Genomic DNA, 18,217 nt, shown 5'->3' on the forward strand with positions numbered 1-18,217 from the left:
ACGCTTATATCCGCAGAGTGATAAAGGCGCGGGTAATTTGGCCCCCTCCAAAAGAAGCGCTCGTGTCCCCGAAGTCTCCAGGCGCCGCTCAGGTGCTGCAGCTCGCTTTCATTTCCACGGAATGTTACGGCTTTCACCTAAATTACCTCGGCGTCTCTGTCAGCAGTCTGTCCTCTGCGCGAGAGCTGAACGCCTCTTAACATCTTTAACGCTCGGGCTGAACGACCGGGCTTTGCCAAGATGGAATTAAAAGTGCACGAATGGGGCTTTGGAAACATTCTTTTGGCGACTCCAGCATTGATACAAACGGATTGATGTTTGAAATAATGTTTACGTGAAGAAATCTCAATCAGAGGTGAGCGACTGGGCCGGTCAGGAGTCGGACTTGGACAGGAGCGCACTCTGCCGGCTGTAGATGGGAGTGACACCGCAAGAGGAAGCTTTTCGATTTTGCAAACGGCATGCTTGCAAATCTGTGGCGCCGTCACGCTTTTGAGCGCAAAGCAGCACAGGACGGGTCCCGTGACGGATGATGGGCTTTCAAGGAACAGGCCACCTTTTTCACATTCTGAGATATGTTCTTACCTGAGCTTAGACAAGTTAAGATAAGATAAGATAAGATAAGATAAACCTTTATTCATCTCACAAAGGAGAAATTCACTTGTTACAGTCGGCGTTACTTCACAGTCTTACTTACTTGTTGCGTAAGTTGATGCGTACCTGTCTGGTCTTTGTGCCCGTGAAAGAGCTTGTACGCTTCTAACTTCCCCCCATTTAGAGCCATAGAAATACATTGGGAGAGGCCAAATGCTAACAACATCTTTCTCTTGGTATGTTCTCACCTGAGCTTAGATGAGTTGATATGTGTCTGGTCTTTGTGCCCATTGAAGAGCGTGGTAGCTTCCAACTTCCAGAGGCCTTGCTTCACCAGCAGTCTCATTCTAAACCCCTCTGCAGCACAAAAGAGGCATTGCTTCACCAGCAGCCTCATTCTAAAGTCCTCTGTAGCCCTCCAGAGGCCTTGCTTCACCTACAATGACGTTCTAAAGCTCTCCAGTCCTCCAGAGGCCTTTTTTCACCAGCAGCCTCGTTCTCCAACCCTTCAGAGCCCACCAGAGGCCTTGTTTAGCCCGCAGTCTCATTCTAAACCCCTCAGCAGCACAAAAGAGGCATTGCTTCACCAGCAGCCTCGTTCTCAAGCCCTCCAGAGCCATGCAGAGGCCTTTTTTCACCAGCAGCATTGTTCTCCAGCCCTTCACAGCACTCCAGAGGCCTTGCTTCACCAGCAGTCTCGTTTTAAAGCCCTCATCAGCCATGCAGAGGACTTGTTTAACCAGCAGCCTCATTCTTCAGCCCTCTAGTCCTCCAGAGGCCTTTTTTCACCAGCAGCCTCGTTCTCCAACCCTTCAGAGCCCACCAGAGGCATTGCTTCACCAGCAGCCTCGTTCTCCAACCCTTCAGAGCCCACCAGAGGACTTGTTTAACCAGCAGCCTCATTCCTAAGCCCTGTAGTCCTCCAGAGGCCTTGCTTCACCAGCAGTCTCGTTCTGAAGCCCTCCAATTCCATAGCCTGGCATCCAGACTAATCTCCGATGTTTATTAATTAATAAACAGGAGACTAGTCTGGCGACCCTGTCGTAGAAAAGCTACTGCTGGAGGCGGGACTAATGTGGGACAACCGAAGCGCATAGCAGCCAATGAGAACATAGCGGATGTGACGACAGAAACAGTCACAAGAAAGTTGTAGTCATTCGGACATTAATAATGGCGCTCCCTGCCACACAGAGTTCAGTAAATGACTTCTGTCAGCACACGCTACACGACTTTTATGCCCGATTTCGCTCTTCTCAGTCGTGCCGAGTCTTCTCGAGTCGCGTCTAGTCGAAGGCGGTCACACAGAGTCGGGTTGTGTAGTTTGGGGGGGTCACGACTGGACTGTTCAAATCGTGTAGTGTGGGCGGTAGAAAGACGTGACTAGACTTCAGTCGTAGGTAATCAAACATGTTTGATTTTTAAGCCCGATTTTGGACGCACGGGAGAAACGTGGGTGATTTTACCCCAAATGTGAAAGACAGAGAGATATAAAGACAGAAAAACACCGCCGCGCCTCCTTTTTTCACTTCTCCGTTAAACCAGCGGCACAAACAACTCATTTCATGGCCACAGCCCCAAACACGAAACAGCACAACTTTATATCACCAAAAGTTCACGACAGCCACCCTTTCCAGCTACATTTCAACCACGAACAGAGTTTAGCGGCACTTACTGTGTTTGGAGACGAACTGTTTAGCTTCACCTCCCCGCTTTCTCCTCCGTCTCCTCCGTTATCTCCTCCATCCTGAGATTGACGCCCGTCTCCTTTTCTTATTAAATCCACTGAAATACGTCCCGCTTCTTCCTCTCGCCAACTTTTATCTCCATGTAACAGAACTATAGCCAAGTTGAAGACTTCGTAGTAGCAGTAAGCTAGCGCTGCAGTGTTGTGACATTGTTGACACCGTTGACCAATCGGTACCCGCACACGTTATCCCACGCTCACAAACACAGACCTATCTTTGCGGATTTGGGGTCAGTTTTCGAAGCCGTAGAGAGGACAGACGCGCTGTGTTATAAAACATCAGCTGTTTGTCAGAATCGTGTAGTGTGTTCGCTCTTACGATTCTCAGTCGCTAAGTGTGGACCCCCATTCTATATAAAATCTTTTACGACTGGAAAAGTCGTGTAGTGTGTGCTGACCTTAATGTCAGAAAAACTTAAGAATACAAGCATATCGGAGCATAACGTGAAGTCGTTGCTTGTGTTGAAAAACTACAAAACAAACGCGCAACAACGTGACGCCCGTTCAGGGAGCTGCTCTGATTGGTCGGTAGGCTCCATATCGCTGCGTCACTTCCTTTGCAAGCGCGCAATGGAGCGTTGCCAGACCCTCTTCTGTAAAGAAGCGGGGTCTGGTTGGCGAGACTACCAATTCCAACCAGTGGCTTTGTGTCACCAGCTTCTCATTTTGAACTCAACCAGTCCTCCAGATGCCTTGTTACACCAGCAGATTGGTTCTCCAGCCCTCCAGAGGCCTTTTTTTTTTTTCCAACAGCAGCCTTGTTCTGCATCCAATCACAACCCTCCAGAGGCTTTGTTTCACCCCTGTTTGAAGCTATAGGAATACATTGGGAGAGGCCAAATGCTAACAACATCTTTGGTCGTTTTGCGTGACTGAGGGCACGCACAAAGACCAGACAGGTCAGACGCATCAACTCTGTTATTATACAATGTTATTTGACAGCCTGACAGTTAGTTTCCGGGGCAGGGACAGCACACCGGCTACAATTACATAGTGAGATAAATCAGAAAACTAGAGAAATAAGATAATAATCAGATCTGATGCGTTTACATTCTCTTCAGAAATGTGAGAATCCCAAACTCCTGGTTTAATATCCTAAAGGTCTGGGGTTCAAACTCAGTCAGCAATGTCATATTTTCTTTAGTAATTGGAGCAGTAAAGTAAAACACGAATAGCACAAACTTGGATTAAAAATGTGTGGGTGAAGAAAGGGGAGCTATGATTTAAACAGTAAATAATCAAAGCTCGGACTCAAACTCACAACGCTGAGGATGGAGTCATGTTTGTGCAGCGCCGTAACCACTCGAAAATGTTCTTCATATCTTTTAATATTTGTCTTTGTGACATTATTGAGCTTTGAACTGCAACACTGCAAACCTCCATTATTTAGATTTTGGGCATCTCTATGTATACAATTCCTTTATCTTTATTGTTATTTTCCTCATGCTATATCAATAATCTAAAGCAGAAGTTTTAAATTGATATCTCTACATCATTACCTGCAGCAACTCGCCTTAAAATACGACACACTTATCCTTTCACCCGATCATTTCAGCGCTCGACTACAAATAAGGAATTGCTCGTGGTTTGCCTGATTTTAGCCTAATTTAAAGTCATGCAACATCTGGAAGACTATGAAGATTATGACTTTATTTATACACAATGCCCAGAATGGTATCAGAAAAAAAAGAAACGAGATATTGAAAACCGGGGCAGTTTTCCTATCAGTGAAGTTTTAATGCTTGGTGTGTCCTGAGACGGCACTAAAGACAATTCCATCCATCCATTTTCTTCCACTTTTCCGTTGCCGGGTCTTGGGGGCAGCAGTTGGAGCTGCCCATATCACATTGCACCAGCCCCTATGGCTCCTCCTGCAGGTGGTGGGTCCACGGAAGGACGGCCTCATGGTTCTAACCGGGCCTGTTAGTCTCTCATAAGGGGCTTCTGAACCGCTCTTTGTCTGACCCGTCACCCAGGACCTGTTTGCCATGGGAGGCCCTACCAGGGGCACCAAGCCCCCGACAACAGAGCTCCCAGGATCATCCGGGCACTCAAACCCCTCCGCACGTTAAGGTGGCGGTTCCAGGAGGGGACTAAAGACAATTATTGTTTTTATTGAAAAAAATAAATAACATATTTTCTTCTAGTCATAAGATAATGAATAATGTGTGGTTAATAATAATAATGCCTTACACTTGTAATGTGCTTTACAAGCCTGTATTACCAAGTTTCTCAAAGCGTTACACTGTCGTCATTATTTATTTATTCCAGACTCGGGTGATTGCAGCTATACTGTCTAAGCCGGACTACTGGCATACCGCAGTCACTGCCATCACCGGCATCACCAAAAAATGCCTTTAAGAAAACTACATTTAACCAGAAAAGGAACTAATGATAAACCAGAACAAGTGTCTCAACGAAAGTCTCAAAAAAGACCAGCCACAGGTGAAAACAAAATGAAAAAGCAGCCGCCCTGAGCAGGTGAGGAGCAGCAGTCACACATCAGGCCTACGTGAGCAGAGTGTGTGGATGACGAGCTACAGCTCCATATGCACATGAGCAGGACACATTTACTTAAAGTTTAGACTGGGCCTGTTCAATAGGCGGCCCGAGGGCAGACAATTAAATCTGACCCGTGTCTTATTTTCCATTTTTGGTATTATTTTTTTGGCTCCGCGGCGCATTCACTCCGCTTTGCGTAGCTGTGTTTATGCGGCTCCGCTACCGTCACCTCCGAGAGGCTGAAATACCACGACTAAGCTATGAAGACAAGAGGCTGATCGTTAGATGGACTAGACAGTTGTCTATACTGTAGCCACAGCTGCCCTGGGGTAGACTGATGGAAGTGAGGCATCCAGTCGACCACCACCAACCATTCACTCACTGTTACTCCACATTCACCCGAGGCTTCCTGGTGTTTCCCAAACGGTCTCCCATCCAAGAACCGACCAGGCCCTTCCCTGCTTAGCTTCCAAGGTCTGCCGGGATTGGACAGAGCAAGGACATTATGGTATGTTAGTATGTGATAGTAGGTACTGGAAAAAGGTACCCAGCCTTAACAAACTTAAGTCAGACTCTTGCTGTGAATCTAAAACTCTAAATTCCTCCCCACACATGTATAAGCTCTAAAACACTATTTCAAAAGCCTTTCCAATGACAAATCCAGGACTGTGTAAAGTCTCATGGGCAGGTGCTCTGTCCCCGCCTGCACCAACCAAAACTGATGACCGTCCCGGGGCGATGAGCCTCCCCTGCCCCCGCGCACCTATTTACACTGGACCAGACCCTTCCCTTCAAATATTTACTTTTATTAATGTAGCGCGTCCGCGTAATTAATCTCCTCAACAAAGCCACCATCTGCCTGACCTACAAAATGAAATTATGCACTTTTTCCCCCGAACTCGCGATCACGACGAATCAGGCCTTTAGAACACGGGACACCACAGCAATATGAAGTGTGTTCGAGATGAGGAGCTTTTCAGGAATGTCATATCGATGGGCGACGGCGTTGATGAGGTTACGGTTATGGGGCCGACGGTTCTGCTGCTGCGGTAGAGATATGGCGAAATGAAGACGGAAGAAGAATCCATTCCACAGCTTCATTTGTCCACCTTCTAATGCCGGCAAAGAAAAATAGTCAGTATCAAGCTCTCACACAAACTCCAGCAGATGGATAATTGTCTCCTGTACCTTGACCCTGAGCAGAAACCTGGATATGAACCACCACGAGCATGGACGCAGCATCGATCAGGCTTCATCAGCACTAAAGCAGCGGTGTTATGCAAAATGGAGTTTTTAGAGCTTTGTACCATGTTACAATGTTGTCCTTTCATCAAAATCAGTTGTGTTTCAAGCCGCTAGCACGACTTTGATAACCTGGCTAACACCATGCTGCTGTGTGCGCTCGAATTATTTCGAACTGCACAACAGCCTGGGGACCATGGCCGAAATCTCCGGTGGATTTGGGAACCAATCACAGAGCGAGGAGGGACGGCAAGACGATGACGCGCTATTCGATATACGGCAGCTTGTAGTTTATTTACGGATAATTAAACAAAAGTTTATTTACGGATCCAACGTGACAGCAGCAGACACGATGGTATTTTTTGATCAAGCTTTAGACCTTGTTCTAAATAATTTAGCTCAAAAGTTTACAGCGGGTACGTCATACGTCATCTCAAACGATGATATGATTGGCTGTGGCTACGTGCAGACGCATGAGACTTTTTTTTTTTTTTTTCGTATCGCCCAATAAACGAGTATGGACGATCGTAAACCACACCTCTCCTACGAGAAAATGAATTGGTGGTCCCCAGACTAAATATCACTTGTGATTTTAGTCTGGTGTTAGCCAGGCTACGACTTTGAGGAATCTTTGGATCTTCTTCAGTAGCTGTTCCCTTTCACAAATGCAGCAGCTCTCAAAGCGCTCCACCAACGTTTTGCGGGAAATGCTTTCCTCACCTCTCCACCTCTTGCTAATGTGGCATTATCAGTTTTATGTATGCCTTTTATTCTAATAAAACCTAATGTATTTTAAAATAAACAACGGACAGCAGATGGCGCCAGCGCATAAAAGGTATAAAAGCCCACCCTGGTTCACTCGCACTTCCTCTGTCTCCTCACTGGCGTCTCCCGGCTGGTTGGGCGTGTTGTTCCACGGGTCCAGGTAGCTATGGTTCATTCGTCCTCTTTTAAAGGAATAGGCCACCGTTTTTACATACCAAGATATGCTCTTACCTCACTTTAGCCGAGTTAATATATCCCCGTCTGGTCTTTGTCCGTGCGCTCTGCCAGGCAAACGGAGCACATACGCAGCCTCTCCCACATGTCATATAGCTCCGAAAAAGCTCACGATAGAAGCTACCAAGCTCTTCCACGTGTTCCCTATTTAAATAAAGTTACGTGAAGTGTTTTCATGCGAAGTATATTTACACAGAAATGTAGCATGTCGATTTTATAAGCAGATAAAAAGGGGGACTATATTGTGAGGCGTAATGATACGAGGAGCAAAACGTCCGCGCAGTAACTCCTAAAGACTTCCCCCGCTCACTTCCGTCAATAACCTTTAGGAGGTTCCGTTTGCCTGGCAGAGCGCACGGACAAAGACCAGACGGGGATATATTAACTCGGCTAAAGTGAGGTAAGAGCATATCTCAGTATGTAAAAACGGTGGCCTATTCCTTTAAATATTGGTTTAGCCGCTAACGTAGCTTTAATTTTAGCGTCGCGGGTGGCCGACAGCTTCACGCGCACCACCTCACGGCGTCCACGGCTCTCTCGGTGTGTTTGGTCCGGGGTCTGCTGGGGCCCTCGCGTAACCGGGGGGCTATCGAAGCACCGCGCCGGCCGAGTAGGGCTAGAGATGGGCGTGCGACGGGAAGATTGGCTTACCTCGTCGTTAGCACTGTTAAGAACTGCTCCGTAGCTAACCTTTTTATTTACGTTTAGGTGGACCCATCTGCTGCTGTCTTGTTTCTTGTCTTGCTTCCTGTTTTCGTTTTGTTTGTACGAACTGAAAAGCTAGTGTGACCTAATGAAAATACTGTGAACCTACTGAGACCTAAAGTGTGCAAACTGTTTAACTGAATGTAACGGAAATAGTGAAATGTCTAATGTGAACAAAAAGGAACGGAAAGATAAATAGTACAACATAGAAATAAACTGAACTCTGTTAAAGGAACATCCTGCCTCTGTCCTTATGGGTCGAACCTGTGTGCCATAAAGCACATTTTTCCAGTGTTACTGGATGGCGTTGTCTGGCAATTTAGTTCAACATACCACTACCACTGGTCATGCCACACTAAGCTTAAAGGAACAGGCTGTCGTTTTTCCATACTGAGATATGTTCTTATCTGAGCTTAGATGAGTTGATGCGTACATGTCTGGTCTTTGTGTGTGCCCTCAGTCGCGCAAAACGACCAAAGCATTTGGCCTCTCCCAATGTGTATTCCTACAGCTCCAAATGGAGGTGAAGGTAGATGCGACCACGATTCTTCCTTGGCACAAAGACCAGACAGGTACATGTCTAAGCTCAGGTAAGAACATATCTCAGTATGGAAAAACTGTGGCCCGTTCCTTTAAAGAGACAATCAATCAATCAATCAAAGTTTACTTATATAGCACCTTACAACAACACAAGGAAGACCAAAGTGCTTCACAGACAGATAAAACAATATTAAAAAATCAATCAATCAAATAAGTGCGATCTAAGTCTTAAAAGCTAGTTTGAAAAGATGTGTCTTCAATCTAGACTTAAAGAGGGACAGTTCAGTGAGAACACGCAGACTGAGGGGCAGCTGTCCCACAGTTTAGGCGCTACAACCCTGAAAGAACGATCCCCCCACTGTTTGTACCGGGACCTGGGCACGTCCAGAACCATGTGATCGGCAGACCGGAGAGCTCTGCTGGGGCGATGTACGGTCACCAACTCAGTCAGATATAACGGAGCGAGACCGTGGAGGGCTTTAAAAACAAACATTAAAATTTTGAAATCAATCCGAAAACGGAGCGGGAGCCAGTGCAGGGAGGAGAGGACGGGAGTGATGTGGCTGTGTCTGGATGAACCGGTGAGAAGACGGGCTGCTGCATTCTGCACTAACTGTAACCGGTGGAGTGACGACTGTGGAAGGCAAGACAAGATGCAAGTTGGTCTTTTTATACTCACTGCTGCCACCTCAGGTCTTTTGCATAACTGCAGCTTCTATATTAAGCTCGTGCATGACGGCACTTCGGACCCAAAGCAACACCTTTTTGAGTGACAGTGCAGGATTTTAGAGGCAGTTGTGGTGAACAGGTCTGAGCTCATTCTACACTTTAGGACATGGCTGGAATGTGCAAAATACTAAGTTTCAACATTTTTAAACTCTGTATAGTCCCTTTAATCCTCTCATTGTGACGTGAAACTCAGCACAGCGAAAAGGTGCAAGTGGTTTTAGGGGGATTTTGTGTGAATCTCAGGAAGTGAAGCTACTGGATAGTTTTGTTTCAGCTGTTTGCTTTCTCTCTCCAGCAAAGTGATATAATTGTGTCTGAGATGATTACTGAACGACTACTGCAGCGTCACTGTCGATTCTTCAAAATCCCATTAAGAACGTCACCATCCTTTCCTCAGTATTTGTGGCCAACCGTGCGATAAAATTCTAATTTCCAGATGAATTGACTTGTCGCTGGTCTAAAATCAAACTAAACTTCACGACTTCATCAAACCCGCCTCGGCGGCGGGACGGTCTCCCTGACAGCTCCACGGCGTCGTACATCACCGGGGCCATTTCAAATGTCACACTTTATTAAATGATGTTTTCCTAATGTAGCATGTGTCACTGATTGGAGATACTCCGACAGACTCATTACTCATTGTTATGAAGACACTGGCGTTTTGAATGGGCTTAGCATACAGCCACAGCCACCTTCTACTTGTCTCATAAAGCAATACTTTTGAGTCTAAGAAAACAGGTTTGAAGGGCCTATATTATGCACAATCGACTTTTTGGAGCTTTTAGCCATGTTGTTATGCTATTTCCTTATCAAAAACACCCCCAGAGTGGTTTGTGGCTTCATTCATGCAGTTCTCAGCAATCCTCCTGAATCCTGCTCTCTGAACAGCTGCTCCGCCTCTGCTGGAAAACCACTGAGTTTGCATGTTTTTTTTTTTTTCTTTCTTTTTTTTTTTTCCATTTTTTGTCACAGTTTTGTTGAGTGTTTGTGACATTTTTGTTGAATTTATGTCACTTTTTGGTTGAGCTTTTTGTCACATTTTTGTTGAGTTTTAGTCACATTTTTGTTGAGTTTTTGTCACATCTTTGTTGAATTTTTGTCACATTTTTGTCGCGTTTACATCCTTGTTTTCTTCTCATTATTTTGTGGCTATTGTGGTGCTTTTTTTCCCCAAGAAGCTTTTTGATTAGGGTAAAGCCAAACTGGAGAAAATGGGATCCATTCAGGTGGGAGTTAAGAGGTTAAGAAAGTTGATCAAAAACCCCAGTCCTTTCACATAGGTGCTCTAATTACGAAATATACACTTTTCAATTTTGAAAATCTATAATCTTTTCAAATGAATTGTCTTGTTTATAGAGTGTCACATGACCTGGCCCCGCCCAACCCTAAAATGATTGCCAATGCTTATTATTTAATGAGCACACCTTGACAGAGCCGTGGGAAGATATTTTAGTTAGGGGGCGCTGAGGGACAAAATTTACCCCCAAAACACTTTTTCTGTGCATAAATCCTATTTATTAACCTCTTAACTCCCGCCTGAACCGAGAGCATTTTCTCCAGTTCAGCTTTACCCAAATCCTGTAGGCCAGTGTAACGCCTCATTTGAAAGAAAACTAAATTGATCTTTTTCCTCACATCAGATTTTTTTTGCTCACTTTTTTTGTTGGGCAGTCGTCTCATTTTTGTCAAATTTTCTTGACTTTTTTGTCGCTTTTTTGTCAAATTTTTCTCATTTTTGTCAAATTCTTATCACTTTTTTGTCCATTTTTTCGTCCATTTTTCGTCCATTTTTTGTCAATTTTTTGTCAATTTTTTGTCAATTTTTGTCATTTTTTGTAAATTTTTTGTAAATTTTTTGTAATTTTTTTGTAATTTTTTTGCCAATTTTTTGTCAATTTTTTGTAAATTTTTTGTACATTTTTTGTACATTTTTTGTACATTTTTTGTACATTTTTCGTCAAATTATTTGCATTTATTTGTCCAATTATTATCACTTTTTCGCCATTTTTTCCTCAATTTTTCATCAATTTTTTCTCCCTTTTTTGTCATTTTTTTGTCAATTTTTGTCATTTTGTGTAAATTTTTTGTCATTTTTTCGTCAAATTATTCAAATTTTCTGTCAAATTCGTATCACTTTTTCGTCAATTTTTCCTCAATTTTTCGTCACATTTTTCTCACTTTTTTGTCAATTGTTTTTGTCAAATTTTTGTCCATTTTTGTCATTTTTTGTCCATTTTTTGTCACTTTTTCACCCTTGTTTTCATCTCAGTTTTGTTGCTATTTTCCCACCTTTTTTCCAGAAGCTTTTGGACTGGGCTAAAGCTGGAGAAAATGTGCTCGGTTCGGGTGGGAGTTAAGGGGTCAATATTGCCTGCAGTTCACAAACTATCCACCAGGCGGGTGCTGCAGCGCCCTCAGCACCCTGGGTTCCCACGGCCTTGCACCTTGAGCTAAAGCGATACCGGAAATTACAGTTACACCTCAACAACACCAATATAAGCAACTCAACTGTGCATTATACAAATTAAACACAAATTAAATATACTATTAAGACAATTTGCCCTTGTTTTTCTTCATTTGGGTAGCAGAGAAGGCCGGCCCACCGCTGCATACCACAGAGAAGCACTGACTGAGAACAAGGTTTAACCCAGTACAGATTTTAGAGATTGGCTACGAATGACCGGCTGCGATTGGACTATTTTAAAGTTGAAGATAGAAATGATTCGTTTTAAGAATGGTCCAAGTTTCCCCTTTTCATAGAAGTAGCAGGACATGCACGCTCAAAAACGTGTCCGCGCTTATTTCGCTTCTACTACGTTGACTTTGAAGATAAAATCCCAACTCCTGCACCTCACTACAGAAGCCATTACACCAAACAGTCATTTCAACGGATTTCGAGCATCTCTTGGGGCCCTAATTTTTTTTTAATACAAACCCTCCCAAACTAAACGGGAACATGGAAATCTGAAGAAGAAGAAGAAAAAAAAAAAAACGCCCTTGGATACCGTAGACCTTCAATTATTTATGGATCTGATTAGTGAGTATTTGGGACACGGAGGTGAACTTCGCGGCAGCTGATGTAAACCAGTGCGGAGGCGGAAAGCTCGCTGCAGTCGCTCTGAACAAATAGCGCTAACGAGATGCAAAGATGAATTAATCACGTTTAGCAGAGGGATACAAATCTTCGGCCCGCGGCTTCATTTGGCGCCCCCAAGAAAAGGAGCTCAACCCGGCTTTGCTGAATTTCATCAGCTCCAATTAGCGGCTCAGATTCGCTCATCTGAAACGGCCACCCAAAAAAAAAATGCTGGAAACTCGGAGGTCTGCAATGCAAAGGGGAAGTTGCTCAAGTAAGGAGAGATTTTGGGGTTTGCACATGGGATGAGCGGTTTCGGCCCGATTTCTGAAGATGATGCAGTGAGTTGAGAAAAGATTATGTATGATTAGATATGAGATCAGGAGCTGCAGGTGAAAAGATTTAGTTTTTAGTTTTAATGTATGAGTAAAAAGACAAAACTCTCCAGTGTCCAAATCCAAATATGGTTTCCTTATATAATGAGGAACATAATATACAGTGAGAACCATATGTTTACATACACTTGCATTTTCTTTCTCACTGTGAGACATGAAACCAGAATTAACTTTTATTTTTCTCAGGTCAATTAGAATTTTAAAAATGATTTCCATTTGTCAAATTCCAGATGAATGAGTCAAAGAATTTACATACACTAAGATTACTATTCCTTTAAACAATTTGGGAAAGCCCAGATGACGATGTCGTGACCTTGGAAGCACAAGTCTGGTTCATCCTATGGTGAAATTTCAAGACATTTGAAGGTTCAGGTTCATTGGTTAAAACAATGATGGAAATGACCAGTCATCAAACAGCTCAGAAAGAAGGCGGGTTCTGTGTCCCAGAGATGAACGTGCTGTGTCTGAAATGTGAAGATCAACCCAAGAACAAAAGACCTGGTGAAGATGCTGAACCTGGTAAGAGTTTGTCATTATCCAGAGTGAAACGAGTCCTGTAACGACATGGGCTGAGAGGGAACTCTGCAGGAAGAAGCTCTCACTCCAAAAGAAACAGAGAAAAGCGAGTTTGGAGCCCCCATAATGGTCATTTTTCTGGAGGAAAAAGCCTGAGAACACCATCCCAACTGTGAAATACGGGGGGGGCAGCATCATGCTGTGGGGTTGTTTTGCGGTGGGAGGGACTGGTGCTCTTCACAGAATAGATGACATCATGAATAAAGAACTCTATGTGGAAATATTGGAGCGAGACCGCAGATGGGTCTTCCAAATGGAGAAAGACCCAAAGCAAACGGCCAAACTGGTGACAAAGTGACTTAAGGAAAACAAAGTCAATGTTTTGAAGTGATCACAAAGTCCTGATCTTAGTCCAGTTGAAAATGTTTGGGCAGAGCTGAAAAGGCATGTGCACAAGGTGGTCTACAAATGTGTCTCAGTTACACCAGGTCTGTTTGGATGAATGAACCAAAACTCCTGCCAACTATTGTGAGAAGCTTGTGGAAGGAAATCCAAAACGTTTGAACCAAGTTATAGAGTTTAAAGGCAAGTACAACAAAATTTAATGAAATGTATGTGAACTTTTGGTTTTGTAAAAAGTAATAAAATGTGTAGAAAATTCTATCTCCCATTCTTCTGGAATTTGACAAATAAATATATGTTTTATGTTAATAAATACATTTCCTGAGAGATGGTCACGGCTAAAGACGACAGAAACATACACACACATGTGCAGACGTTACAAACCTTCTTTCCACTTTAGTCACTCCCACAGACCCCAAACTTTCCAGGCTTGGACTTAATCAGTGGTCTAATTCCAGGGCAATTTATTCCGCATTAAGTGGCAACAAAACAAAAACAAACAAGTTTTGCTGAATTCATCAACTTATTAATAGCTTATTCAAAAAATCTTTCAAACACATCAACAAAATAAAAACATCAACTTAAACCTGGCTCTGTCCATTATTTAAATATCAGCAGTTTAGGCTTATTTTTTTATATGAACACATTAAGTGACTTGAAGTGTCTCGCCTAAAAGCCATATTAGCAGAACATTCCAAATCATTTATGTAAAACAAATGATAACTGTTGGAAAATTGCCAATACAAAAAGAAAAAACACCAAACATGAACTTTGAATTTCAGTCTTTTATTTTTGTTTTAGTTTTCAAATCCATGTTCAGACCAGTGCTTTCACTCGTCATTTTGACGACAGCGTTGTAAAAATCCGTCATGAATGAATCTCTCATTATAAGCATTTTTAAAAGAATTCTATAAATATATAGGCAAAAGACTATCTATTTTTTTAATGTTAAATGGAGTTAAACTAAACGTGAATTATGAACAGAATTATGGAACACGATCTTTGCAACAGAAATGTGTATAAACACATGTGTAAAAGTCTCAGTGGAGAATGACTTATTCAGAGCTTCATCTGCTCCTCAATATTAAGAGTCAGTATTTCACTAATACAAAAGCAAAGTGCAGCTTATTATCTGTATTTTCTCTCTTTTAACATAAGTAGTAACGAGACAGTATTTATCAGTTCGCATCATCCTGCGCCACGCCTCTCTCCTCTGTCCTCTCTTCGTCCTTCATGTGTTTATCCAAATCCATGCGCTCTCAGCGCTCATGTGAGAGCCATCACGGCACTAAAAATCTGTAAGTTGCCGTGCAAAATGCAAATCATGCAGATTTCCCCAGTAGCTGCTCTTGAGATAGAGCCCTGGGCATCTGGACTTTCAAACATTTCTGCTAAAGCTAAAATGAAGGACATTTTTGTTAAATGCAACCTCTGGTTCAGACCAACACATGTTTCATTTATGACACGTTTTGGGGCATGAGTGTCACTGGTGTGTGGTGTTTACCTCCTCGGCCACGGCATCTGTACATAAACCGGTTCTAAACCTTCCTCCTGAGAGCGATTAGGACTGAGAGGTTCAGGAGAAATACTGCAGAGAGCAATTTGAAAGTTTTACTTCAATATAGTTTACCCCAAATGTAAAACTCTAATCAAGAACAAATCCATTTTCTCCCTGAAACCCCCCATAAATGCTCTCCTCTAGCCTCTCACCAGCTCCTCTCTCCTCCGCTGGTCACCGCACGGACCGCTGCCTCTGCATTCATAATGGGCATTAGCGCAGACCAAATGAAGAGTGGAACAATCCCATTCGGGCGGATCAGAGAGCGCCTCACACTCCGGGGGACACTATTGATATGAGCCAATTTCACAACTCATTCAGCAGAGCGGCTGATTGAATACGAGCGGCCGGGGAGGAGAGCAGGGGCCGTTTTCATCCAAAGAACGGAGATGGACAAATGTGGAGATAATAGTTTGTTGTTAATGGCATGTTCCTCTGACAAGCGGTCTACTGTGCAGCTGTGAACGGTTCATTTATTATGCTGAAGAGCTACATCAGGCCTCCAGTCAATGTACAAAGGAAAGCAGGAAGAGTTTTTGATGAAACAAAAACAAAACATTTATGCACCATCGCTGTAAATACTGTATTGTGCATTTCTTGTTTTTTCTCTGTGGTCTCCCCTGCAGTAAACTGTCATGTCTTTGTTTATGTCGGGGGTTTACCCTGCCAGCGACTGCAGATATAAATTTGCCTCAGGCTAACTCTGGTACAATGCATCAAATGGCTACATTTATGTTGGAATTGTACATGGTCCCTTTTAAAAGAAGAGTGCCATCACCAGCTCAAGTCCTGCTTCATGTTTGTACTTTGTGTCTTGTTCATTTTCACCTGTAGCTCCCCTGGATTTTGAGAAGAATGAATGAAGGTCGCCGTACAGGTGGTGAATTTAGGAATAAAAATGATTACATTACTAACTTAAAGCAGAACTAAGTAACTCATGCCCCTCGAGGCCATAAGTTCCACTGCAGAGTTTTTTAAGTCATTAATTGTCCGTGAGAGTAAATACTACGCTGACAGAAAAGACAAAGGGACAGAGGGACATTTTACATCCAATTACACAATGGAGTTATATGGAGTGCATTAGTGTGTATTGGGTCTCCGGGTCAGAGCAGGGAAAGTTGCAATTGTGGTTTTCTGGCCGGAGATGAAAGAAAGGGGATATTTCAGGATTTTTGACATAGGGCCTCATTTCCTAGTTATCCAGAGTGTTGCTGATTTCTGGAGATATTTTTTTTGTAATTCATGCAGTTCTTATGTTTGAAGAGTTTCGTGGCGCTAGGCTAATGCAAGGCTAGTGCATTTCTATGGTATCAGCTAGCCTGCATTAAAAACAGTCTGACCCGCTCCACAGAGCACCTGAGGCAAATCACTTATAACACCAGACTAACCATATAAATGTCTGTGTCCATAGAATCATTTTAACCATTTTGCATTTACCTTATATTTGAGCAGCATCAGCTTTGTGGTTGTGTAAGCTACGCAGCGGCGGAGTGATCTGCTGGAAAATAGGCCCTCAAATGCGATCATTCATGTGATGCAGGTCAGTTATATTCCAAAAATGATTCTATTGACACAGACATATATATGGTTAGTCTGGTGTTATAAGTGATTTGCCTCAGGTGCTCTGTGGAGCGGGTCAGACTGTTTTTAATGCAGGCTAGCTGATACCATAGAAATGCGCTAGCCTTGCACTAGCCTAGCGCCACAAAACTCTTCAAACATAAGAACTGCATGAATTACAAAAAAATATCTCCAGGTACCAGCAACACTCTGGATAACTAGGAAATGAGGCCCTAGGTCAAAAATCCTGAAATATCCCTTTAACACTTGTATCACCCCCAGAGGGACCAAGGAAAGGATTTATTAAGGTAAACAAGTTACTTGCTGTACTGCTTTAAACCAACTTGTATTTTGTACTTTGAATAGTTCCTGCTGCAAATACTTACTAAACTTGGCCTAAAGATGTGGCTGAGCAATTTTTTTCACTATTGCCGTAATATCTGACTAGCAGCAACTAAGGCTGGGTACCGTTCATATTTTTTCGATACCACTACTTTAACAATACCAGCTTTTCGGTACCGGTGCCTTAACGGTACTTTTTTCGATACCTATGTTATTTTAATTGAGTTAAAATAATGTTTATAAAAAGTGAACAAGAGAACAAACAGCACAGCGGCACAAACACGGCACATCAGAAAACAGGCGCAGCAGCGTCACCTGGAACTTCATGTTTTGAGCTAAATTCCCACTAAAGCCGTGATAAAAAGAGAGAAAGGACATTATTACCTTCTGAGCTGCAGAGACAGACCCACATCAGGCACCGTTTTCTTTCAGATAAACTTTTCTAAACACATTGCGCTGTTCGACAGTGAAAGCTCCTCACATGTCAAAGATCTGTTACATAGTGCGAGCGCTCACTCTATCACTGAAAATGCACCATAACTGTTCCAAACATGTCTAATGCAGAGTGAGCGCTCACCTTTTCCAAAAAACAATCTTTGGTCCCAAATGCTCCGGTGCCATTTGGTGCAGCTGGAGTTTAAACAACAGCAGTAACTTCAGGCTCTGCGGGGCTAAAGCTAAAGGTAAAGCCGAAGAGTTTCTTGTTGTCACTGCCGTGTTATCACTGCTTTTCTCTTTGTCTAAGAGTCTAGTTTCTTATTCAGTCCTGGTTTAGTCCTGGTTTTTAACCAGTTTACTGTAAGTCCTGGTTTAGTCCTGGCTCAGACCGCGGCTCTGCCATCTCTGATAATGACTGAAGTGTGAGTAAGTTACAGCTTCGCTTCTGCATTTGTGCTGAAGCTGCTCATGAGTTCAGGCTTTTTTAGACTCACTGCGGATCATTTATTGACGTTTGGAGAGAAAAAGTACAGAAAATTAGCACCGGAAAAAAAAAGTATTTCGATACCGCCCCCTACCGGAGCTTTTCGGTCGGTACCAAGTAGGTACCGTTTAATGGTACCCAGCCCTAGCAGCAACTGCACTCATTGGTCATGTAATGAAAGCAAGTACATGGTCCACCTCTGGCAGGAGGTATTGTAAGAGTGGCTAACTCTGACATTTCAAGGCTTAAAGACAGGAGGAAATATTTTTCAAACACACAGTAAATTAAGATATTGTTATAGCTGTCACCTTGTCCATCAAACCAGCACAACTTAAAAAAAAAAAACAGCCTGTATTCAAACAAAAAAAGGACAAAAAGAGAACACTTTGAG

This window comes from Gobius niger, assembly GCF_951799975.1.
Source record: "Gobius niger genome assembly, chromosome: 11".
In the NCBI taxonomy this organism is placed as follows: domain Eukaryota; kingdom Metazoa; phylum Chordata; class Actinopteri; order Gobiiformes; family Gobiidae; genus Gobius; species Gobius niger.